The sequence below is a fragment of the Oncorhynchus gorbuscha genome, unplaced genomic scaffold (assembly GCF_021184085.1).
Source record: "Oncorhynchus gorbuscha isolate QuinsamMale2020 ecotype Even-year unplaced genomic scaffold, OgorEven_v1.0 Un_scaffold_4056, whole genome shotgun sequence".
Lineage (NCBI taxonomy): Eukaryota > Metazoa > Chordata > Actinopteri > Salmoniformes > Salmonidae > Oncorhynchus > Oncorhynchus gorbuscha.
In genome coordinates, this window is record NW_025748163.1 from 1 (window position 1) to 25,603 (window position 25,603).

Genomic DNA, 25,603 nt, shown 5'->3' on the forward strand with positions numbered 1-25,603 from the left:
GTCTAGTTAATATCTCAGAGAACCCTGCTCCTCTAGTTGTCTAGTTAATATCTCAGAGAACCCTGCTCCTCTAGTTGTCTAGTTAATATCTCCAGAGAACCCTGCTCCTCTAGTTGTCTAGTTAATATCTCAGAGAACCCTGCTCCTCTAGTTGATATATCAGAGATGGTGTGTGTTAGAGAGAGAACACTCCTCCTCTAGTTGATATATCAGAGATGGTGTGTGTTAGAGAGAGAACACTCCTCCTCTAGTTGATGTATCAGAGATGGTGTGTGTTAGAGAGAGAACACTCCTCCTCTAGTTGATATATCAGAGATGGTGTGTGTTAGAGAGAGAACACTCCTCCTCTAGCTGATATATCAGAGATGGTGTGTGTTAGAGAGAGAACACTCCTCCTCTAGCTGATATATCAGAGATGGTGTGTGTTAGAGAGAGAACACTCCTCCTCTAGCTGATATATCAGAGATGGTGTGTGTACTAACACTCCTCCTCTAGCTGCCCTAGCTGATATATCAGAGATGGTGCTGCAGCTTCAGGGAACCATGATGAAGATGGAGAACATCCAGAAGCTTCTAGAACTGAAGAAAGATCTGACAGGCATCCAGGACCTGGCTATATCTGGCAGGGTAAGAGAACAGTTTTCCCTGGCTTTGCTTTGACAAGTATTGTAGTGATTTATTCCAAGTTGTAGTACATCAGTCCTCATGTTGTCCTTTAGTGTATCTAACTTCCTGTCGTTGTTCATTGTTTCCTCTGTGTTGTTTCTGTCACCCATCCAGGAGTTTATCAGACTGGGCTGTCTCAGTAAGCTCTCAGGGAAAGGACTACAGCAAAGAATGTTCTTCCTGGTTAGTCATTACTTCCTACTTCCTGTCACATGACTCCTCTGCTCCTCACTCACCCTATCTCTCTCTCTGTCCCTCCCTCTCTCTCTCTCTCCTCCTCCTCCTCCAGTTCAGTGATGTCTCATTATATCTCTGTGTTCCTCCCTCTCTCTCCTCCTCCAGTTCAGTGATGTCTCATTATATCCTGTGTTCCTCTCTCTCCTCCTCCAGTTCAGTGATGTCTCATTATATCTCTGTGTTCCTCTCTCCTCCCTCCTCCAGTTCAGTGATGTCTCCATTATATCTCTGTGTCTCTCTCTCCCTCTCTCTCCTCCTCCCTCCAGTTCAGTGATGTCTCCATATCTCTGTGTTCCTCCCCTCCTCCTCCTCCAGTACAGTGATGTCTCATTATATCTCTGTGTTCCTCCTCTCTCTCCTCCTCCTCCAGTTCAGTGATGTCTCATTATATCTCTGTGTTCCTCCTCTCCTCCTCCAGTTCAGTGATGTCTCATTATATCTCTGTGTTCCTCCCTCTCTCTCCTCCTCCTCCAGTTCAGTGATGTCTCATTATATCTCTGTGTTCCTCCCTCTCTCCTCCTCCAGTTCAGTGATGTCTCATTATATCTCTGTGTTCCTCCCTCCTCCTCCTCCAGTTCAGTGATGTCTCATTATATCTCTGTGTCCTCCCCTCTCTCCTCCTCCAGTTCAGTGATGTCTCATTATATCTCTGTGTTCCTCCCTCTCTCCTCCTCCTCCTCCAGTTCAGTGATGTCTCATTATATCTCTGTGTTCCTCTCCTCCTCCTCCAGTTCAGTGATGTCTCATTATATCTCTGTGTTCCTCTCCTCCTCCTCCAGTTCAGTGATGTCTCATTATATCTCTGTGTTCCTCTCCTCCTCCTCCAGTTCAGTGATGTCTCATTTATATCTCTGTGTTCCTCCCCTCTCTCCTCCTCCTCCAGTTCAGTGATGTCTCATTATATCTCTGTGTTCCTCCTCTCTCCCTCCTCCTCCAGTTCAGTGATGTCTCATTATATCTCTGTGTTCCTCTCTCCTCCTCCTCCAGTTCAGTGATGTCTCATATCTCTGTGTTCCTCCCCTCTCTCCTCCTCCAGTTCAGTGATGTCTCATTATATCTCTGTGTTCCTCCCCTCTCTCCTCCTCCAGTACAGTGATGTCTCATTATATCTCTGTTCCTCCCTCTCTTCCTCCTCCAGTTCAGTGATGTCTCATTATATCTCTGTGTTCCTCTCTCTCTCCTCCTCCAGTTCAGTGATGTCTCATTATATCTCTGTGTTCCTCCTCTCTCTCCTCCTCCAGTTCAGTGATGTCTCATTATATCTCTGTGTTCCAACCAGTTCTCTCCTCCTCCTCCAGTACAGTGATGTCTCATTATATCTCTGTGTTCCTCCCATTAAGCCTCTCCTCCTCCTCCAGTTCAGTGTCCAGGATGTCTCATTATATCTCTGTGTTCCTCCCTCTGATCCCTGTGTCTGTGTCCAGATCAGTGAGGGGGAGTCTCATTATATCTCTGTGTTCTCTGTCCTCCTGGCCAGTACAGTGTAGATGTCTCATTATATTTCTGTGTTTTAGGGTGTCTCTCCTGTTCCAGTTCAGTGATGTTCCATCATATGTTTTAGGGTGTTCTAGAGTGTTCAAGGGTCCTCCAGTTCAGTGATTCCCAGGTGGTTTGGTGTACACCAGCAGAGGTAAATGATTTAGCAGGGGACAACCAGTCATTAGAAAGGTCCAGCTGTGCATCTAACCCATGCTGTACTCTCTCCACTGCATGACAGAAATGGATAGAGTCATCAGAACCTGAACCTTAACATTATGGGCCAGTTTCTACTGGACACTGTCCACATTAGAGCAGTAAGTCTTGTACCTGAAAACGGCAGATAGAACAGAGAAAACATTTATTCCACCAGGATTAGACTTAATGTGTGTCCAGGAAGCTGGCTTTCCCATGCTGGTAGCTTCAGATGACATAACACAGCTGTAAATTAGTAGAGGCCCACAGCAGCCTGAACTGATCCTAACCTTCCCACAGAGTACAGTCTGTGTCCTCAGATCAGGGAGTGAGGATGAGTACAGGGGAGTCCTCATTCCTTCACTCTTCCCACAGAGTCAGCGCCAGTCTGTCGTCAGAGTACAGGGGGTCCCAACCAACTCAACCTTTCCCACAGAGTACAAGTGTTCTAGATGTGTTCCCTGGGTGAGTTATTCCATTTCCCACAGAGTACTTGATGTTTTAGGGTGTTTTACAGTGTTCCAGGGTGGTTTAGAATGTTTTCCCACAGAGTACAGGCTGTCCCACCAACCTAACCTTCCCACAGAGGGTGGTTTTAACCTGTTTTAGGTGTCCTAGAGTGTTCAAGGGTGGTTTAGGAGTGTTTTCCCACAGAGGGTGTCCAATCAGAGTCCCTTCCCACAGAGTACAGGCTGAGTCCTTAGGTGTTCTAGAGCAGGGGTGTTAAACTCATTTCCCCCAGGGAGCCACAATCAGTCATTAGAACAGGTCCTAGCTGTGCATCTAACCCAGAGTCTGTACCTAACCAAGCTGTGCATCAGAGATGGTGAAATGGATAGAGGACATCAGAGATGGCTGTAGTCCTGGTAGAACAGAGTCCTAACAGACCTCGAGTACTGATCTACTGTCCACAGAGTCGATCAGACCGCAGTAGAGTCTTGTACCTGACCCCTTCCCCTAGACCTGGTAGAACAGAGTAACAGACCTTCTACTGATCTACTGTCCACCAGTCGATCAGACCGCAGTAAGTCTTGTACCCTCACCCCTGACCCCTAGACCTGGCTGAACAGATGAATGGTCTTTCCTCTGATCTACAGTCCACCAGTCGATCTGGACCGCAGTAAATCACACTACCTACTGCTACTACTTCTACAGGTGGAGTCCCACCAATCCTTCCACAAAAAGGGCCCACAGCAGCCATGAACAGCCCTAACCTTCCCACAGAGTACAGGCTGAGTCCTAACTAACCTTCCCCACAGAGTACAGGCTGAGTCCTACAAGTCCTAACCTTCCCACAGAGTACAGGCTGAGTCCTAACTAACCTTCCCACAGAGTACAGGCTGAGTCCTAACTAACCTAACCTTCCCACAGAGTACAGCTGAGTCCTAACTATCCTTCCCACAGAGTACAGGCTGAGGTAACCTAACCTTCCCACAGAGTACAGGCTGAGTCCTAACTAACCTAACCTTCCCACAGAGTACAGGCTGACTCCTAATTAACCTAACCTTCCCACAGAGTACAGGCTGAGTCCTAACTAACCTATCCTTCCCACAGAGTACAGGCTGAGTCCTAACTAACCTAACCTTCCCACAGAGTACAGGCTGAGTCCTAACCTAACCTTCCCACAGAGTACAGGCTGAATCCAACTAACCTAACCTTCCCACAGAGTACAGGCTGAGCAACCTTCCCACAGAGTACAGGCTGAGACCCAACTAACCTAACCTTCCCACAGAGTACAGGCTGAGTCCTAACTAACCTAACCTTCCCACAGAGTACAGGCTGAGTCCTAACTAACCCAACCTTCCCACAGAGTACAGGCTGACTCCTAACTAACCTTCCCACAGAGTACAGGCTGACCCTAACTAACCTTCCCACAGAGTACAGGCTGAGTCCTAACTAACTCCCACAGAGTACAGGCTGAGTCCTAACTAACCTTCCCACAGAGTACAGGCTGAGTCCTAACTAACCTAACCTTCCCACAGAGTACAGGCTGAGTCCTAACCAACCAGAGTAACCTTCCCACAGAGTACAGACTGAGTCCTAACTAACCTTCCCACAGAGTACAGGCTGAGTCCTAACTAACCTTCCCACAGAGTACAGGCTGTCCTAACTAACCTAACCTTCCCACAGAGTACAGGCTGAGTCCTAACTAACCTTCCCACAGGTACAGGCTGAGTCCTAACTAACTAACCTTCCCACAGAGTACAGGCTGAGTCCTAACTAACTAACCTTCCCACAGAGTACAGGCTGAGTCCTAACCTAACCTTCCCACAGAGTACAGGCTGAGTCCTAACCTAACCTTCCCACAGAGTACAGGCTGAGTCCTAACTAACCTAACCTTCCCACAGAGTACAGGCTGAGTCCAACTAACCTAACCTTCCCACAGAGTACAGGCTGAGTCCTAACTAACTAACCTTCCCACAGAGTACAGGCTGAGTCCTAACTAACCTAACCTAACTAACCTAACCTTCCCACAGAGTACAGGCTGAGTCCTAACTAACCTTCCCACAGAGTACAGGCTGAGTCCTAACTAACCTTCCCACAGAGTACAGGCTGAGTCCTAACTAACCTAACCTTCCCACAGAGTACAGGCTGAGTCCTAACTAACCTAACCTTCCCACAGAGTACAGGCTGACTCCTAACTAACCTTCCCACAGAGTACAGGCTGACTCCTAACTAACCTTCCCACAGAGTACAGGCTGAGTCCTAACTAACCTTCCCACAGAGTACAGGCTGAGTCCTAACTAACCTTCCCACAGAGTACAGGCTGAGTCCTAACTAACCTACCTTCCCACAGAGTACAGGCTGACCTAACCTTCCCACAGAGTACAGGCTGAGTCCTAACTAACCTTCCCACAGAGTACAGGCTGAGTCCTAACTAACCTTCCCACAGAGTACAGGCTGAGTCCTAACTAACCTTCCCACAGAGTACAGGCTGAGTCCTAACTAACCTTCCCACAGAGTACAGGCTGAGTCCTAACTAACCTTCCCACAGAGTACAGGCTGAGCCCTAACTAACCTTCCCACAGAGTACAGGCTGAGTCCTAACTAACCTTCCCACAGAGTACAGGCTGAGTCCTAACTAACCTTCCCACAGAGTACAGGCTGAGTCCTAACTAACCTAACCTTCCCACAGAGTACAGGCTGAGTCCTAACTAACCTAACCTTCCCACAGAGTACAGGCTGAGTCCTAACTAACCTAACCTTCCCACAGAGTACAGGCTGAGTCCTAACTAACCTAACCTTCCCACAGAGTACAGGCTGAGTCCTAACTAACCTAACCTTCCCACAGAGTACAGGCTGAGTCCCTAACCTAACCTTCCCACAGAGTACAGGCTGAGTCCTAACTAACCTTCCCACAGAGTACAGGCTGAGTCCTAACTAACCTTCCCACAGAGTACAGGCTGAGTCCTAACTAACCTAACCTTCCCACAGAGTACAGGCTGAGCCCTAACTAACTAACCTTCCCACAGAGTACAGGCTGAGTCCTAACTAACCTAACCTTCCCACAGAGTACAGGCTGAGTCCTAACTAACCTTCCCACAGAGTACAGGCTGAGTCCTAACTAACCTTCCCACAGAGTACAGGCTGAGTCTAACTAACCTAACCTTCCCACAGAGTACAGGCTGAGTCCTAACTAACCTAACCTTCCCACAGAGTACAGGCTGAGTCCTAACTAACCTTCCCACAGAGTACAGGCTGAGTCCTAACTAACCTTCCCACAGAGTACAGGCTGAGTCCTAACTAACCTTCCCACAGAGTACAGGCTGAGTCCTAACTAACCTTCCCACAGAGTACAGGCTGAGCCCTAACTAACCTATCCTTCCCACAGAGTACAGGCTGAGTCCTAACTAACCTTCCCACAGAGTACAGGCTGAGTCCTAACTAACCTTCCCACAGAGTACAGGCTGAGTCTAACTAACCTAACCTTCCCACAGAGTACAGGCTGAGTCCTAATTAACCTAACCTTCCCCACAGAGTACAGGCTGAGTCCTCTAACCTAACCTTCCCACAGAGTACAGGCTGAGTAACTAACCTAACCTTCCCACAGAGTACAGGCTGAGTCCTAACTAACCTAACCTTCCCACAGAGTACAGGCTGAGTCCTAACTAACCTAACCTTCCCACAGAGTACAGGCTGAGTCCTAACTAACCTTCCCACAGAGTACAGGCTGAGCCCTAACTAACCTAACCTTCCCACAGAGTACAGGCTGAGTCCTAACTAACTAACCTTCCCACAGAGTACAGGCTGAGTCCTAACTAACCTAACCTTCCCACAGAGTACAGGCTGAGTCCTAACTAACCTTCCCACAGAGTACAGGCTGAGTCCTAACTAACCTTCCCACAGAGTACAGGCTGAGTCCCTAACTAACCTTCCCACAGAGTACAGGCTGAGCCCTAACTAACCTTCCCACAGAGTACAGGCTGAGCCCTAACTAACCTAACCTTCCCACAGAGTACAGGCTGAGTCCTAACTAACCTTCCCACAGAGTACAGGCTGAGTCCTAACTAACCTAACCTTCCCACAGAGTACAGGCTGAGTCCTAACTAACCTTCCCACAGAGTACAGGCTGAGTCCTAACTAACCTAACCTTCCCACAGAGTACAGGCTGAGTCCTAACTAACCTTCCCACAGAGTACAGGCTGAGCCCTAACTAACCTAACCTTCCCACAGAGTACAGGCTGAGTCTAACTAACCTAACCTTCCCACAGAGTACAGGCTGTCCTAACTAACCTAACCTTCCCACAGAGTACAAGCTGAGTCCTAACTAACCTAACCTTCCCACAGAGTACAGGCTGAGTCCTAACTAACCTTCCCACAGAGTACAGGCTGAGTCCTAACTAACCTTCCACAGAGTACAGGCTGAGTCCTAACCTAACCTTCCCACAGAGTACAGGCTGAGTCCTAACTAACCTAACCTTCCCACAGAGTACAGGCTGAGTCCTAACCTAACCTTCCCACAGAGTACAGGCTGAGTCCTAACCTAACCTTCCCACAGAGTACAGGCTGAGTCCTAACTAACCTAACCTTCCCACAGAGTACAGGCTGAGTCCTAACTAACCTAACCTTCCCACAGAGTACAGGCTGAGCCCTAACTAACCTTCCCACAGAGTACAGGCTGAGTCCTAACCTAACCTTCCCACAGAGTACAGGCTGAGTCCTAACCTAACCTTCCCACAGAGTACAGGCTGAGTCCTAACCTAACCTTCCCACAGAGTACAGGCTGAGTCCTAACCTAACCTTCCCACAGAGTACAGGCTGAGTCCTAACTAACCTAACCTTCCCACAGAGTACAGGCTGAGTCCTAACTAACCTAACCTTCCCACAGAGTACAGGCTGAGTCCTAACTAACCTTCCCACAGAGTACAGGCTGAGTCCTAACTAACCTTCCCACAGAGTACAGGCTGAGTCCTAACTAACCTAACCTTCCCACAGAGTACAGGCTGAGCCCTAACTAACCTTCCCACAGAGTACAGGCTGAGTCCTAACCTAACCTTCCCACAGAGTACAGGCTGAGTCCTAACTAACCTTCCCACAGAGTACAGGCTGAGTCCTAACTAACCTAACCTTCCCACAGAGTACAGGCTGAGTCTAACTAACCTAACCTTCCCACAGAGTACAGGCTGAGTCCTAACTAACCTAACCTTCCCACAGAGTACAGGCTGAGTCCTAACTAACCTAACCTTCCCACAGAGTACAGGCTGAGTCCTAACTAACCTTCCCACAGAGTACAGGCTGAGTCCTAACTAACCTAACCTTCCCACAGAGTACAGGCTGAGTCCTAACTAACCTTCCCCTAACCTTCCCACAGAGTACAGGCTGAGTCCTAACTAACCTAACCTTCCCACAGAGTACAGGCTGAGTCCTAACTAACCTTCCCACAGAGTACAGGCTTAACCCTTCCCACAGAGTACAGGCTGAGCCCTAACTAACCTAACCTTCCCACAGAGTACAGGCTGAGTCCTAACTAACCTAACCTTCCCACAGAGTACAGGCTGAGTCCTAACTAACCTTCCCACAGAGTACAGGCTGACTCCTAACTAACCTAACCTTCCCACAGAGTACAGGCTGAGTCCTAACTAACCTAACCTTCCCACAGAGTACAGGCTGAGTCCTAACTAACCTTCCCACAGAGTACACTAACCTTCCCACAGAGTACAGGCTGAGCCCTAACTAACCTTCCCACAGAGTACAGGCTGAGTCCTAACTAACCTAACCTTCCCACAGAGTACAGGCTGAGTCCTAACTAACCTTCCCACAGAGTACAGGCTGAGTCCTAACTAACCTAACCTTCCCACAGAGTACAGGCTGAGTCCTAACTAACCTTCCCACAGAGTACAGGCTGAGCCCTAACTAACCTTCCCACAGAGTACAGGCTGAGTCCTAACTAACCTAACCTTCCCACAGAGTACAGGCTGAGTCCTAACTAACCTAACCTTCCCACAGAGTACAGGCTGAGTCCTAACTAACCTTCCCACAGAGTACAGGCTGAGTCCTAACTAACCTTCCCACAGAGTACAGGCTGAGTCCTAACTAACCTTCCCACAGAGTACAGGCTGAGTCCTAACTAACCTTCCCACAGAGTACAGGCTGAGTCCTAACTAACCTTCCCACAGAGTACAGGCTGAGTCCTAACTAACCTAACCTTCCCACAGAGTACAGGCTGAGTCCTAACTAACCTAACCTTCCCACAGAGTACAGGCTGAGCCCTAACTAACCTTCCCACAGAGTACAGGCTGAGTCCCTAACTAACCTTCCCACAGAGTACAGGCTGAGTCCTAACTAACCTTCCCACAGAGTACAGGCTGAGTCCTAACTAACCTTCCCACAGAGTACAGGCTGAACCTTCCCCAGAGTACAGGCTGAGTCCTAACCTTCCCACAGAGTACAGGCTGAGTCCTAACTAACCCCTCCCACAGAGTACAGGCTGAGTCCTAACTAACCTTCCCACAGAGTACAGGCTGAGCCCTAACTAACCTTCCCACAGAGTACAGGCTGAGTCCTAACTAACCTTCCCACAGAGTACAGGCTGAGTCCTAACTAACCTAACCTTCCCACAGAGTACAGGCTGAGTCCTAACTAACCTAACCTTCCCACAGAGTACAGGCTGAGTCCTAACTAACCTTCCCACAGAGTACAGGCTGAGCCCTAACTAACCTTCCCACAGAGTACAGGCTGAGTCCTAACTAACCTTCCCACAGAGTACAGGCTGAGTCCTAACTAACCTTCCCACAGAGTACAGGCTGAGTCCTAACTAACCTAACCTTCCCACAGAGTACAGGCTGAGTCCTAACTAACCTTCCCACAGAGTACAGGCTGAGTCCTAACTAACCTAACCTTCCCACAGAGTACAGGCTGAGTCTAACTAACCTAACCTTCCCACAGAGTACAGGCTGAGTCCTAACTAACCTTCCCACAGAGTACAGGCTGAGCCCTAACTAACCTAACCTTCCCACAGAGTACAGGCTGAGTAACCTAACCTCCTAACCTAACCTTCCCACAGAGTACAGGCTGAGTCCTAACTAACCTAACCTTCCCACAGAGTACAGGCTGAGTCCTAACTAACCTAACCTTCCCACAGAGTACAGGCTGAGTCCTAACTAACCTTCCCACAGAGTACAGGCTGAGTCCTAACCTAACCTTCCCACAGAGTACAGGCTGAGTCCTAACTAACCTTCCCACAGAGTACAGGCTGAGTCCTAACCTAACCTTCCCACAGAGTACAGGCTGAGTCCTAACCTAACCTTCCCACAGAGTACAGGCTGAGTCCTAACCTAACCTTCCCACAGAGTACAGGCTGAGTCCTAACCTAACCTTCCCACAGAGTACAGGCTGAGTCTAACTAACCTAACCTTCCCACAGAGTACAGGCTGAGTCCTAACTAACCTAACCTTCCCACAGAGTACAGGCTGAGTCCTAACTAACCTTCCCACAGAGTACAGGCTGAGTCCTAACTAACCTAACCTTCCCACAGAGTACAGGCTGAGTCCTAACTAACCTAACCTTCCCACAGAGTACAGGCTGAGTCCTAACCTAACCTTCCCACAGAGTACAGGCTGAGTCCTAACCTAACCTTCCCACAGAGTACAGGCTGAGTCCTAACTAACCTAACCTTCCCACAGAGTACAGGCTGAGTCCTAACTAACCTAACCTTCCCACAGAGTACAGGCTGAGTCCTAACTAACCTTCCCACAGAGTACAGGCTGAGTCCTAACTAACCTTCCCACAGAGTACAGGCTGAGTCCTAACTAACTAACCTTCCCACAGAGTACAGGCTGAGCCCTAACTAACCTTCCCACAGAGTACAGGCTGAGTCCTAACCTAACCTTCCCACAGAGTACAGGCTGAGTCCTAACTAACCTTCCCACAGAGTACAGGCTGAGTCCTAACTAACCTAACCTTCCCACAGAGTACAGGCTGAGTCCTAACTAACCTAACCTTCCCACAGAGTACAGGCTGAGTCCTAACTAACCTAACCTTCCCACAGAGTACAGGCTGAGTCCTAACTAACCTAACCTTCCCACAAAGTACAGGCTGAGTCCTAACTAACCTTCCCACAGAGTACAGGCTGAGCCCTAACTAACCTTCCACAGAGTACAGGCTGAGTCCTAACTAACCTAACCTTCCCACAGAGTACAGGCTGAGTCCTAACTAACCTAACCTTCCCACAGAGTACAGGCTGAGTCCTAACTAACCTTCCCACAGAGTACAGGCTGAGCCCTAACTAACCTTCCCACAGAGTACAGGCTGAGCCCTAACTAACCTAACCTTCCCACAGAGTACAGGCTGAGTCCTAACTAACCTAACCTTCCCACAGAGTACAGGCTGAGTCCTAACTAACCTTCCCACAGAGTACAGGCTGACTCCTAACTAACCTAACCTTCCCACAGAGTACAGGCTGAGTCCTAACTAACCTAACCTTCCCACAGAGTACAGGCTGAGTCCTAACTAACCTTCCCACAGAGTACAGGCTGAGCCCTAACTAACCTTCCCACAGAGTACAGGCTGAGTCCTAACTAACCTAACCTTCCCACAGAGTACAGGCTGAGCCCTAACTAACCTTCCCACAGAGTACAGGCTGAGTCCTAACTAACCTAACCTTCCCACAGAGTACAGGCTGAGTCCTAACTAACCTTCCCACAGAGTACAGGCTGAGCCCTAACTAACCTTCCTACAGAGTACAGGCTGAGTCCTAACTAACCTAACCTTCCCACAGAGTACAGGCTGAGTCCTAACTAACCTAACCTTCCCACAGAGTACAGGCTGAGTCCTAACTAACCTTCCCACAGAGTACAGGCTGAGTCCTAACTAACCTTCCCACAGAGTACAGGCTGAGCCCTAACTAACCTTCCCACAGAGTACAGGCTGAGTCCTAACTAACCTTCCCACAGAGTACAGGCTGAGTCCTAACTAACCTTCCCACAGAGTACAGGCTGAGTCCTAACTAACCTAACCTTCCCACAGAGTACAGGCTGAGTCCTAACTAACCTAACCTTCTCACAGAGTACAGGCTGAGCCCTAACTAACCTTCCCACAGAGTACAGGCTGAGTCCTAACTAACCTTCCCACAGAGTACAGGCTGAGTCCTAACTAACCTTCCCACAGAGTACAGGCTGAGCCCTAACTAACCTTCCCACAGAGTACAGGCTGAGTCCTAACTAACCTAACCTTCCCACAGAGTACAGGCTGAGTCCTAACTAACCTTCCCACAGAGTACAGGCTGAGTCCTAACTAACCTTCCCACAGAGTACAGGCTGAGCCCTAACTAACCTTCCCACAGAGTACAGGCTGAGTCCTAACTAACCTTCCCACAGAGTACAGGCTGAGTCCTAACTAACCTAACCTTCCCACAGAGTACAGGCTGAGTCCTAACTAACCTAACCTTCCCACAGAGTACAGGCTGAGCCCTAACTAACCTTCCTACAGTGTACAGGCTGAGCCCTAACTAACCTTCCCACAGAGTACAGGCTGAGTCCTAACTAACCTTCCCACAGAGTACAGGCTGAGCCCTAACTAACCTTCCCACAGAGTACAGGCTGAGTCCTAACTAACCTAACCTTCCCACAGAGTACAGGCTGAGTCCTAACCTGTCTTTACCTGCCCATTGTCTCTCCACCATAAGATATAACACGACCAAACTGCATAGAAATGTAGCCTGCAACACGACCAAACTGCATAGAAATGTAGCCTGCAACACGACCAAACTGTATAGAAATGTAGCCTGCAACACGACCAAACTGTATAGAAATGTAGCCTGCAACACGATCAAACTGTATAGAAATGTAGCCTGCAACACGACCAAACTGCATAGAAATGTAGCCTGCAACACGACCAAACTGCATAGAAATGTAGCCTGCAACACGACCAAACTGTATAGAAATGTAGCCTGCAACACGACCAAACTGCATAGAAATGTAGCCTGCAACACGACCAAACTGCATAGAAATGTAGCCTGCAACACGATCAAACTGTATAGAAATGTAGCCTGCAACACGATCAAACTGTATAGAAATGTAGCCTGCAACACGACCAAACTGCATAGAAATGTAGCCTGCAACACGATCAAACTGTATAGAAATGTAGCCTGCAACACGATCAAACTGCATAGAAATGTAGCCTGTGAAATGGACTTTGAGTCCATCAATTCACATGATCACTTCTCTTATTTCGGTTTTGTGACGAGGATGTTTTGTGCTCCGAGAAACAACCTTCAACTTATCTGACCCGGGGAAAGAATAGCTTGTCCTCTGCTTCTGTTCATCAATTCCTCTTGCTGCTGTTCTCAGAGTCTCCAGAAGAGGGCGGCGTGGAGGCTGAGTCAGAGGAGGAGCTGAGTGCGTCTCGTAGCTCATTGGAGCGTCAGTCAGCACAGAGAGGAAACACGATGGTTCATGTCTGCTGGCACCGCAACACCTCTGTGTCCATGGTGGACTTTAGTGTGGCTGTGGAGGTACCTACCTGACCCACAGTACCGTTTAACCTCTGTCTTCTCTACCTACCTGACCCACAGTACTGTCTAACCTCTCTGTTTCTGTCTAACCTCTCTGTTTCTGTCTAACCTCTCTGTTTCTGTCTAACCTCTCTGTTTCTGTCTAACCTCTCTGTTTCTGTCTAACCTCTCTGTCTTCTCTACCTACCTGATCTACAGTACCGTTTAACCTCTCTGTTTCTGTCTAACCTCTCTGTCTTCTCTACCTACCTGATCCACAGTACCGTCTAACCTCTCTGTCTTCTCTACCTACCTGATCCACAGTACCGTCTAACCTCTCTGTCTTCTCTACCTACCTGATCCACAGTACCGTCTAACCTCTCTGTTTCTGTCTAACCTCTCTGTTTCTGTCTAACCTCTCTGTTTCTGTCTAACCACTCTGTCTTCTCTACCTACCTGATCCACAGTACCGTCTAACCTCTCTGTTTCTGTCTAACCTCTCTGTTTCTGTCTAACCTCTCTGTTTCTGTCTAACCACTCTGTCTTCTCTACCTACCTGATCCACAGTACCGTCTAACCTCTCTGTTTCTGTCTAACCTCTCTGTTTCTGTCTAACCTCTCTGTCATCTCTACCTACCTGATCCACAGTACCGTCTAACCTCTCTGTTTCTGTCTAACCTCTCTGTTTCTGTCTAACCTCTCTGTCTTCTCTACCTACCTGATCCACAGTACCGTCTAACCTCTCTGTTTCTGTCTAACCTCTCTGTTTCTGTCTAACCTCTCTGTCATCTCTACCTACCTGATCCACAGTACCGTCTAACCTCTCTGTTTCTGTCTAACCTCTCTGTTTCTGTCTAACCTCTCTGTTTCTGTCTAACCACTCTGTCTTCTCTACCTACCTGATCCACAGTACCGTCTAACCTCTCTGTTTCTGTCTAACCTCTCTGTCTTCTCTACCTACCTGATCCACAGTACCGTCTAACCTCTCTGTTTCTGTCTAACCTCTCTGTTTCTGTCTAACCTCTCTGTCTTCTCTACCTACCTGACCCACAGTACCGTCTAACCTCTCTGTTTCTGTCTAACCTCTCTGTCTGTTCTCTGTCATCTCTACCTACCTGATCCACAGTACCGTTTAACCTCTCTGTTTCTGTCTAACCTCTCTGTCTTCTCTACCTACCTGATTCTGTCTAACCTCTCTATCTTCTCTACCTACCTGATCCACAGTACCGTCTAACCTCTCTGTCTCTATCTAACCTCTCTGTCTCTGTCTAACCTCTCTGTCTTCTCTACCTACCTGATACACAGTACTGTCTAACCTAATAATAATAATAATAATAATAATAAATGCCATTTAGCAGACGCTTTTATCCAAAGCGACTTACAGTCATGTGTGCATACATTCTACGTATGGGTGGTCCCGGGGATCGAACCCACTACCCTGGCGTTACAAGCGCCATGCTCTACCAACTGAGCTACAGAAGGACCTGTCTAACCTCTTTGTTTCTGTCTAACCTCTCTGTCTTCTCTACCTACCTGACCCACAGTACCGTCTAACCTCTCTGTCTTCTCTACCTACCTGATCCACAGTACCGTCTAACCTCTCTGTCTCTGTCTAACCTCTCTGTTTCTGTCTAACCTCTCTGTTTCTGTCTAACCTCTCTGTTTCTGTCTAACCTCTCTGTTTCTGTCTAACCTCTCTGTCTTCTCTACCTACCCGTTCCACAGTACTGTTTAACCTCTGTTTCTGTCTAACCTCTCTGTCTTCTCTACCTACCTGATCCACAGTACTGTCTAACCTCTCTGTTTCTGTCTAACCTCTCTGTCTTCTCTACCTACCTGATCTACAGTACCGTCTAGCCTCTCTGTTTCTGTCTAACCTCTCTGTTTCTGTCTAACCTCTCTGTCTTCTCTACCTACCTGACCCACAGTACTGTCTAACCTCTCTGTTTCTGTCTAACCTCTCTGTCTTCTCTACCTACCTGATCTACAGTACCGTTTAACCTCTCTGTTTCTGTCTAACCTCTCTGTCTTCTCTACCTACCTGACCCACAGTACTGTCTAACCTCTCTGTTTCTGTCTAACCTCTCTGTCTTCTCTACCTACCTGATCCACAGTACCGTCTAACCTCTCTGTTTCTGTCTAACCTCTCTGTTTCTGTCTAACCTCTCTGTTTCTGTCTAACCTCTCTGTCTTCTCTACCTACCTGATCCACAGTACTGTCTAACCTCTCTGTTTCTGTCTAACCTCTCTGTTTCTGTCTTCTCTACCTACCTGATCCACAGTACCGTCTAACCTCTCTGTTTCTGTCTAACCTCTCTGTTTCTGTCTAACCTCTCTGTCTCTGTCTAACCTCTCTGTTTCTGTCTAACCTCTCTGTTTCTGTCTAACCTCTCTGTCTCTGTCTAACCTCTGTTTCTGTCTAACCTCTCTAACCTCTCTGTCTTCTCTACCTACCTGATCCACAGTACTGTTTAACCTCTCTGTTTCTGTCTAACCTCTCTGTCTTCTCTACCTACCTGATCCACAGTACTGTCTAACCTCTGTCTCTGTCTAACCTCTCTGTTTCTGTCTTCTCTACCCACCTGATCCACAGTACCGTCTAATCTCTCTGTCTTCTCTACCTACCTGATAACGGGATATAACCTGATACAGAGAGGTGGGATATAACCTGGTACAGAGAGCTGGGATATAACCTGGTACAGAGAGGTGGGATATAACCTGATATAACCTGGTACAGAGAGGTGGGATATAACCTGATACAGAGAGGTGGGATATAACCTGATATAACCTGGTACAGAGAGGTGGGATATAACCTGATACAGAGAGGTGGGATATAACCTGATATAACCTGATACAGAGAGGTGGGATATAACCTGATACAGAGAGGTGGGATATAACCTGATATAACCTGGTACAGAGAGGTGGGATATAACCTGATATAACCTGATACAGAGAGGTGGGATATAATCTGATATAACCTGATACAGAGAGGTGGGATATAACCTGATACAGAGAGGTGGGATATAACCTGGTACAGAGAGGTGGGATATAACCTGATACAGAGAGGTGGGATATAACCTGATATAACCTGATACAGAGAGGTGGGATATAACCTGATACAGAGAGGTGGGATATAACCTGATATAACCTGATACAGAGAGGTGGGATATAACCTGATATAACCTGATACAGAGAGGTGGGATATAACCTGATATAACCTGATACAGAAAGGTGGGATATAACCTGGTACAGAGAGATGGGATATAACCTGATATAACCTGGTACAGAGAGGTGGGATATAACCTGATATAACCTGGTACAGAGAGGTGGGATATAACCTGATATAACCTGATACAGAGAGGTGGGATATAACCTGATACAGAGAGGTGGGATATAACCTGATATAACCTGGTACAGAGAGGTGGGATATAACCTGATATAACCTGATACAGAGAGGTGAGATATAACCTGATACAGAGAGGTGGGGTATAACCTGATATAACCTGATACAGAGAGGTGGGATATAACCTGATACAGAGAGGTGGGATATAACCTGATACAGAGAGGTGGGATATAACCTGATATAACCTGATAGAGAGGTGGGATATAACCTGATATAACCTGGTACAGAGAGGTGGGATATAACCTGATACAGAGAGGTGGGATATAACCTGATACAAAGAGGTGGGATATAACCTGATATAACCTGATACAGAGAGGTGGGATATAACCTGATATAACCTGGTACAGAGAGGTGGGATATAACCTGATACAGAGAGGTGGGATATAACCTGGTACAGAGAGGTGGGATATAACCTGATATAACCTGGTACAGAGAGGTGGGATATAACCTGGTACAGAGAGGTGGGATATAACCTGGTACAGAGGTGGGATATAACCTGATATAACCTGATAGAGAGGTGGGATATAACCTGATACAGAGAGGTGGGATATAACCTGATACAGAGAGGTGGGATATAACCTGGTACAGAGAGGTGGGATATAACCTGGTACAGAGAGGTGGGATATAACCTGTTATATCAGGTTATATCCCATCTCGTGCTTTTACACCTGCATTGTTTGCTGTTTGGGGTTTTAGGCTGGGTTTCTGTACAGCACTTTGAGATATCAGCTGATGTACGAAGGGCTATATAAATAAATTTGATTTGATTTGATTTGATTTGATATAACCTGATAGAGAGGTGGGATATAACCTGATACAGAGAGGTGGGATATAACCTGATATAACCTGGTACAGAGAGGTGGGATATAACCTGGTACAGAGAGGTGGGATATAATCTGATATAACCTGATACAGAGAGGTGGGATATAACCTGATACAGAGAGGTGGGATATAACCTGATATAACCTGGTACAGAGAGGTGGGATATAACCTGGTACAGAGAGGTGGGATATAATCTGATATAACCTGATACAGAGAGGTGGGATATAACCTGATACAGAGAGGTGGGATATAACCTGATATAACCTGGTACAGAGAGGTGGGATATAACCTGGTACAGAGAGGTGGGATATAATCTGATATAACCTGATACAGAGAGATGGGATATAACCTGATATAACCTGATACAGAGAGGTGGGATATAACCTGATATAACCTGGTACAGAGAGGTGGGATATAACCTGATACAGAGAGGTGGGATATAACCTGATAGAGAGCTGGGATATAACCTGATACAGAGAGGTGGGATATAACCTGATATAACCTGATAGAGAGGTGGGATATAACCTGATACAGAGAGGTGGGATATAACCTGATACAGAGAGGTGGGATATAACCTGATATAACCTGATAGAGAGGTGGGATATAACCTGATACAGAGAGGTGGGATATAACCTGATATAACCTGGTACAGAGAGGTGGGATATAACCTGGTACAGAGAGGTGGGATATAACCTGGTACAGAGAGGTGGGATATAACCTGATATAACCTGATAGAGAGGTGGGATATAACCTGGTACAGAGAGGTGGGATATATCCTGATACAGAGAGGTGGGATATAACCTGATATAACCTGATAGAGAGGTGGGATATAACCTGATACAGAGAGGTGGGATATAACCTGATATAACCTGGTACAAAGAGGGGGGAATAACCTGATATAACCTGGTACAGAGAGGTGGGATATAACCTGATATAACCTGGTACAGAGAGGTGGGATATAACCTGATATAACCTGGTACAGAGAGGTGGGATATAACCTGATACAGAGAGGTGGGATATAACCTGATATAACCTGGTACAGAGAGGTGGGATATAACCTGATAGAGAGGTGGGATATAACCTGGTACAGAGAGGTGGGATATAACCTGATATAAACTGGTACAGAGAGGTGGGGTATAACCTGATATAACCTGGTACAGAGAGGTGGGATATAACCTGATATAACCTGGTACAGAGAGGGGGGAATAACCTGATATAACCTGGTACAGAGAGGTGGGATATAACCTGGTACAGAGAGGTGGGATATAACCTGATACAGAGAGGTGGGGTATAACCTGATATAACCTGATACAGAGAGGTGGGATATAACCTGATACAGAGAGGTGGGATATAACCTGGTACAGAGAGGTGGGATATAACCTGATATAACCTGATAGAGAGGTGGGATATAACCTGATACAGAGAGGTGGGATATAACCTGGTACAGAGAGGTGGGATATAACCTGATATAACCTGATAGAGAGGTGGGATATAACCTGGTACAGAGAGGTGGGATATAACCTGGTACAGAGGTGGGATATAACCTGATATAACCTGATAGAGTGGTGGGATATAACCTGATACAGAGAGGTGGGATATAACCTGATACAGAGAGGTGGGATATAACCTGATATAACCTGATATAACCTGGTACAGAGGTGGGATATAACCTGATATAACCTGATAGAGTGGTGGGATATAACCTGATACAGAGAGGTGGGATATAACCTGATATAACCTGATACAGAGAGGTGGGATATAACCTGATATAACCTGATAGAGAGGTGGGATATAACCTGGTACAGAGAGGTGGGATATAACCTGGTACAGAGAGGTGGGATATAACCTGATATAACCTGGTACAGAGAGGTGGGATATAACCTGGTACAGAGAGGTGGGATATAACCTGATAGAGAGGTGGGATATAACCTGGTACAGAGAGGTGGGATATAACCTGATATAACCTGGTACAAAGAGGGGGGAATAACCTGATATAACCTGGTACAGAGAGGTGGGATATAACCTGATATAACCTGGTACAGAGAGGTGGGATATAACCTGATAGAGAGGTGGGATATAACCTGATACAGAGAGGTGGGATATAACCTGATATAACCTGGTACAAAGAGGGGGGAATAACCTGATATAACCTGGTACAGAGAGGTGGGATATAACCTGATATAACCTGGTACAGAGAGGTGGGATATAACCTGATATAACCTGGTACAGAGAGGTGGGATATAACCTGATACAGAGAGGTGGGATATAACCTGATATAACCTGGTACAGAGAGGTGGGATATAACCTGATATAACCTGATAGAGAGGTGGGATATAACCTGATACAGAGAGGTGGGATATAACCTGATATAACCTGGTACAGAGAGGTGGGATATAACCTGATACAGAGAGGTGGGATATAACCTGATATAACCTGGTACAGAGAGGTGGGATATAACCTGATATAACCGGGTACAGAGAGGTGGGATATAACCTGGTACAGAGAGGTGGGATATAACCTGATACAGAGAGGTGGGATATAACCTGATATAACCTGGTACAGAGAGGTGGGATATAACCTGGTACAGAGAGGTGGGATATAACCTGATATAACCTGGTACAGAGAGGTGGGATATAACCTGATATAACCTGATACAGAGAGGTGGGATATAACCTGATATAACCTGGTACAGAGAGGTGGGATATAACCTGACACAACAACATTGTAACTTCAAGACCATACAACAATGTTAATCTCTTTTGCTATTGGTTACTCCTGTGTTAATGTCTCTTCCTATTGGTCCTTTCTCCCCCTATCAGAACCAGTTATCAGGTAACCTGCTGAGGAAGTTTAAGAACAGTAATGGATGGCAGAAACTCTGGGTGGTCTTCACCAACTTCAGTCTGTTCTTCTACAAGTCACATCAGGTAAGGACTCTAACCTAACTCTAAACATACATCTAACCTAAAACTAACTAGTATTTATTATGGGATGCAGTAGTCGAAAGGTCCTCTATAGGATGACTACCCTCTGGGTAGTATATTATATAGTATTTATTATGGGATGCAGTAGTCTCAAGGTCTTCTATAGGATGACTACCCTCTGGGTAGTATATTATATAGTATTTATTATGGGATGCAGTAGTCTCAAGGTCTTCTATAGGATGACTACCCTCTGGGTAGTATATTATATAGTATTTATTATGGGATGCAGTAGTCTCAAGGTCTTCTATAGGATGACTACCCTCTGGGTAGTATATTATATAGTATTTATTATGGGATGCAGTAGTCTAAAGGTCTTCTATAGGATGACTACCCTCTGGGTAGTATATTATATAGTATTTATTATGGGATGCAGTAGTCGAAAGGTCTTCTATAGGATGACTACCCTCTGGGTAGTATATTATATAGTATTTATTATGGGATGCAGTAGTCTCAAGGTCTTCTATAGGATGACTACCCTCTGGGTAGTATATTATATAGTATTTATTATGGGATGCAGTAGTCTCAAGGTCTTCTATAGGATGACTACCCTCTGGGTAGTATATTATATAGTATTTATTATGGGATGCAGTAGTCTCAAGGTCTTCTATAGGATGACTACCCTCTGGGTAGTATATTATATAGTATTTATTATGGGATGCAGTAGTCTCAAGGTCTTCTATAGGATGACTACCCTCTGGGTAGTATATTATATAGTATTTATTATGGGATGCAGTAGTCTCAAGGTCTTCTATAGGATGACTACCCTCTGGGTAGTATATTATATAGTATTTATTATGGGATGCAGTAGTCTCAAGGTCTTCTATAGGATGACTACCCTCTGGGTAGTATATTATATAGTATTTATTATGGGATGCAGTAGTCTAAAGGTCTTCTATAGGATGACTACCCTCTGGGTAGTATATTATATAGTATTTATTATGGGATGCAGTAGTCTCAAGGTCTTCTTTAGGATGACTACCCTCTGGGTAGTATATTATATAGTATTTATTATGGGATGCAGTAGTCTCAAGGTCTTCTATAGGATGACTACCCTCTGGGTAGTATATTATATAGTATTTATTATGGGATGCAGTAGTCTCAAGGTCTTCTATAGGATGACTACCCTCTGGGTAGTATATTATATAGTATTTATTATGGGATGCAGTAGTCTCAAGGTCTTCTATAGGATGACTACCCTCTGGGTAGTATATTATATAGTATTTATTATGGGATGCAGTAGTCTAAAGGTCTTCTATAGGATGACTACCCTCTGGGTAGTATATTATATAGTATTTATTATGGGATGCAGTAGTCTAAAGGTCTTCTATAGGATGACTACCCTCTGGGTAGTATATTATATAGTATTTATTATGGGATGCAGTAGTCTAAAGGTCTTCTATAGGATGACTACCCTCTGGGTAGTATATTATATAGTATTTATTATGGGATGCAGTAGTCTCAAGGTCTTCTATAGGATGACTACCCTCTGGGTAGTATATTATATAGTATTTATTATGGGATGCAGTAGTCTCAAGGTCTTCTATAGGATGACTACCCTCTGGGTAGTATATTATATAGTATTTATTATGGGATGCAGTAGTCTCAAGGTCTTCTATAGGATGACTACCCTCTGGGTAGTATATTATATAGTATTTATTATGGGATGCAGTAGTCTAAAGGTCTTCTATAGGATGACTACCCTCTGTAGTATATTATATAGTATTTATTATGGGATGCAGTAGTCTCAAGGTCTTCTATAGGATGACTACCCTCTGGGTAGTATATTATATAGTATTTATTATGGGATGCAGTAGTCTAAAGGTCTTCTATAGGATGACTACCCTCTGGGTAGTATATTATATAGTATTTATTATGGGATGCAGTAGTCTCAAGGTCTTCTATAGGATGACTACCCTCTGGGTAGTATATTATATAGTATTTATTATGGGATGCAGTAGTCTAAAGGTCTTCTATAGGATGACAGTAGTAGTATATTATATAGTATTTATTATGGGATGCAGTAGTCGAAAGGTCTTCTATAGGATGACTACCCTCTGGGTAGTATATTATATAGTATTTATTATGGGATGCAGTAGTCTCAAGGTCTTCTATAGGATGACTACCCTCTGGGTAGTATATTATATAGTATTTATTATGGGATGCAGTAGTCTCAAGGTCTTCTATAGGATGACTACCCTCTGGGTAGTATATTATATAGTATTTATTATGGGATGCAGTAGTCTCAAGGTCTTCTATAGGATGACTACCCTCTGGGTAGTATATTATATAGTATTTATTATGGGATGCAGTAGTCTCAAGGTCTTCTATAGGATGACTACCCTCTGGGTAGTATATTATATAGTATTTATTATGGGATGCAGTAGTCTCAAGGTCTTCTATAGGATGACTACCCTCTGGGTAGTATATTATATAGTATTTATTATGGGATGCAGTAGTCTCAAGGTCTTCTATAGGATGACTACCCTCTGGGTTGTGTATTATATAGTATTTATTATGGGATGCAGTAGTCTCAAGGTCTTCTATAGGATGACTACCCTCTGGGTAGTATATTATATAGTATTTATTATGGGATGCAGTAGTCTCAAGGTCCTCTATAGGATGACTACCCTCTGGGTAGTATATTATATAGTATTTATTATGGGATGCAGTAGTCTCAAGGTCTTCTATAGGATGACTACCCTCTGGGTTGTGTATTATATAGTATTTATTATGGGATGCAGTAGTCGAAAGGTCTTCTATAGGATGACTACCCTCTGGGTAGTATATTATATAGTATTTATTATGGGATGCAGTAGTCTAAAGGTCTTCTATAGGATGACTACCCTCTGGGTAGTATATTATATAGTATTTATTATGGGATGCAGTAGTCGAAAGGTCTTCTATAGGATGACTACCCTCTGGGTAGTATATTATATAGTATTTATTATAGGATGCAGTAGTGTCAAGGTCTTCTATAGGATGACTACCCTCTGGGTTGTGTATTATATAGTATTTATTATGGGATGCAGTAGTCTCAAGGTCCTCTATAGGATGACTACCCTCTGGGTAGTATATTATATAGTATTTATTATGGGATGCAGTAGTCTCAAGGTCCTTTATAGGATGACTACCCTCTGGGTAGTATATTATATAGTATTTATTATGGGATGCAGTAGTCTCAAGGTCTTCTATAGGATGACTACCCTCTGGGTTGTGTATTATATAGTATTTATTATGGGATGCAGTAGTCTAAAGGTCATCTCTGTTCCCTATAGGATGACTACCCTCTGGCCAGTGTTGCTAGGCTACTCGTTGACGGTTCCGCGGAGACAGAGAACATCCAGAAGGACTTCAAGCTCCACTTTAAGTCTCATGTGTACTACTTCAGATCAGAGAGCCAGTACACCTTCCAGAGGTCAGTTCCCTTGGCAACCTGTTGTGTGGTGTTGTCTTGTTGTCTTCAGTAGTGTGGTGTTGTCTTCAGTAGTGTGGTGTTGTCTTCAGTAGTGTGGTGTTGTCTTCAGTAGTGTGGTGTTGTCTTCAGTAGTGTGGTGTTGTCTTCAGTAGTGTGGTGTTGTCTTCAGTAGTGTGGTGTTGTCTTCAGTAGTGTGGTGTTGTCTTCAGTAGCGTGGTGTTGTCTTCAGTAGTGTGGTGTTGTCTTCAGTAGTGTGGTGTTGTCTTGTTGTCTTCAGTAGTGTAGTGTTGTCTTGTTGTCTTCAGTAGTGTGGTGTTGTCTTCAGTAGTGTGGTGTTGTTGTCTTCAGTAGTGTGGTGTTGTTGTCTTCAGTAGTGTGGTGTTGTCTTCAGTAGTGTGGTGTTGTCTTCAGTAGTGTGGTGTTGTCTTCAGTAGTGTAGTGTTGTCTTCAGTAGTGTGGTGTTGTCTTGTTGTCTTCAATAGTGTGGTGTTGTCTTCAGTAGTGTTGTCTTGTCTTCAGTGGTGTTGTCTTGTCTTCAGTAGTGTTGTCTTCAGTAGTGTTGTCTTGTTGTCTTCAGTAGTGTTGTCTTCAGTAGTGTTGACTTCAGTAGTATGGTGTTGTCTTCAGTAGTGTGGTGTTGTCTTCAGTAGTGTGGTGTTGTCTTCAGTAGTGTGGTGTTGTCTTCAGTAGTGTTGTCTTCAGTAGTGTGGTGTTGTCTTCAGTAGTGTTGTCTTCAGTAGTGTGGTGTTGTCTTCAGTAGTGTTGTCGTCAGTAGTGTTGTCTTCAGTAGTGTTGTCTTCAGTAGTGTGGTGTTGTCTTCAGTAGTGTGGTGTTGTCTTCAGTAGTGTGGTGTTGTCTTCAGTAGTGTGGTGTTGTCTTGTTGTCTTCAGTAGTGTGGTGTTGTCTTGTTGTCTTCAGTAGTGTGGTGTTGTCTTGTTGTCTTCAGTAGTGTGGTGTTGTCTTCAGTAGTGTGGTGTTGTCTTCAGTAGTGTTGTCTTCAGTAGTGTTGTCTTCAGTAGTGTTGTCTTCAGTAGTGTCTTCAGTAGTGTTGTCTTCAGTAGTGTTGTCTTCAGTAGTGTTGTCTTCAGTAGTGTGGTGTTGTCTTCAGTAGTGTGGTGGTGTCTTCAATAGTGTGGTGTTGTCTTCAGTAGTGTGGTGTTGTCTTCAGTAGTGTGGTGTTGTCTTCAGTAGTGTGGTGTTGTCTTCAGTAGTGTTGTCTTCAGTAGTGTAGTGTTGTCTTGTTGTCTTCAGTAGTGTGGTGGTGTCTTCAGTAGTGTGGTGTTGTCTTCAGTAGTGTGGTGTTGTCTTCAGTAGTGTGGTGTTGTCTTCAGTAGTGTGGTGTTGTCTTGTGGTGTTGTCTTGTTGTCTTTAGTAGTGCGGTGTTGTCTTGTGGTGTTGTCTTGTTGTCTTTAGTAGTGTGGTGTTGTCTTGTCTTCAGTAGTGTGGTGTTGTCTTGTTGTCTTCAGTAGTGTGGTG

General features: G+C 45.4%; 1 long non-coding RNA gene across 3 annotated transcripts; it reads left to right on the forward strand.

Moving 5' to 3' along the window:
- The first annotated feature begins 158 nt into the window (after nucleotides 1-158).
- LOC124028338 lies at nucleotides 159-24,007 on the forward strand. 3 transcript variants are annotated; one of them, XR_006837577.1, is made up of 5 exons: nucleotides 159-626; nucleotides 780-848; nucleotides 13,361-13,524; nucleotides 20,548-20,655; nucleotides 23,988-24,007. It is a non-coding gene; the product is annotated as an uncharacterized LOC124028338 (long non-coding RNA). The 3 variants fall into 3 exon arrangements; XR_006837576.1 differs by lacking the exon at nucleotides 23,988-24,007 and adding an exon at nucleotides 20,747-20,762 and having other exon boundaries at nucleotides 162-626; XR_006837578.1 differs by lacking the exons at nucleotides 159-626; nucleotides 780-848; nucleotides 23,988-24,007 and adding exons at nucleotides 3,536-3,597; nucleotides 20,747-20,762.
- Nucleotides 24,008-25,603: the final 1,596 nt, after the last annotated feature.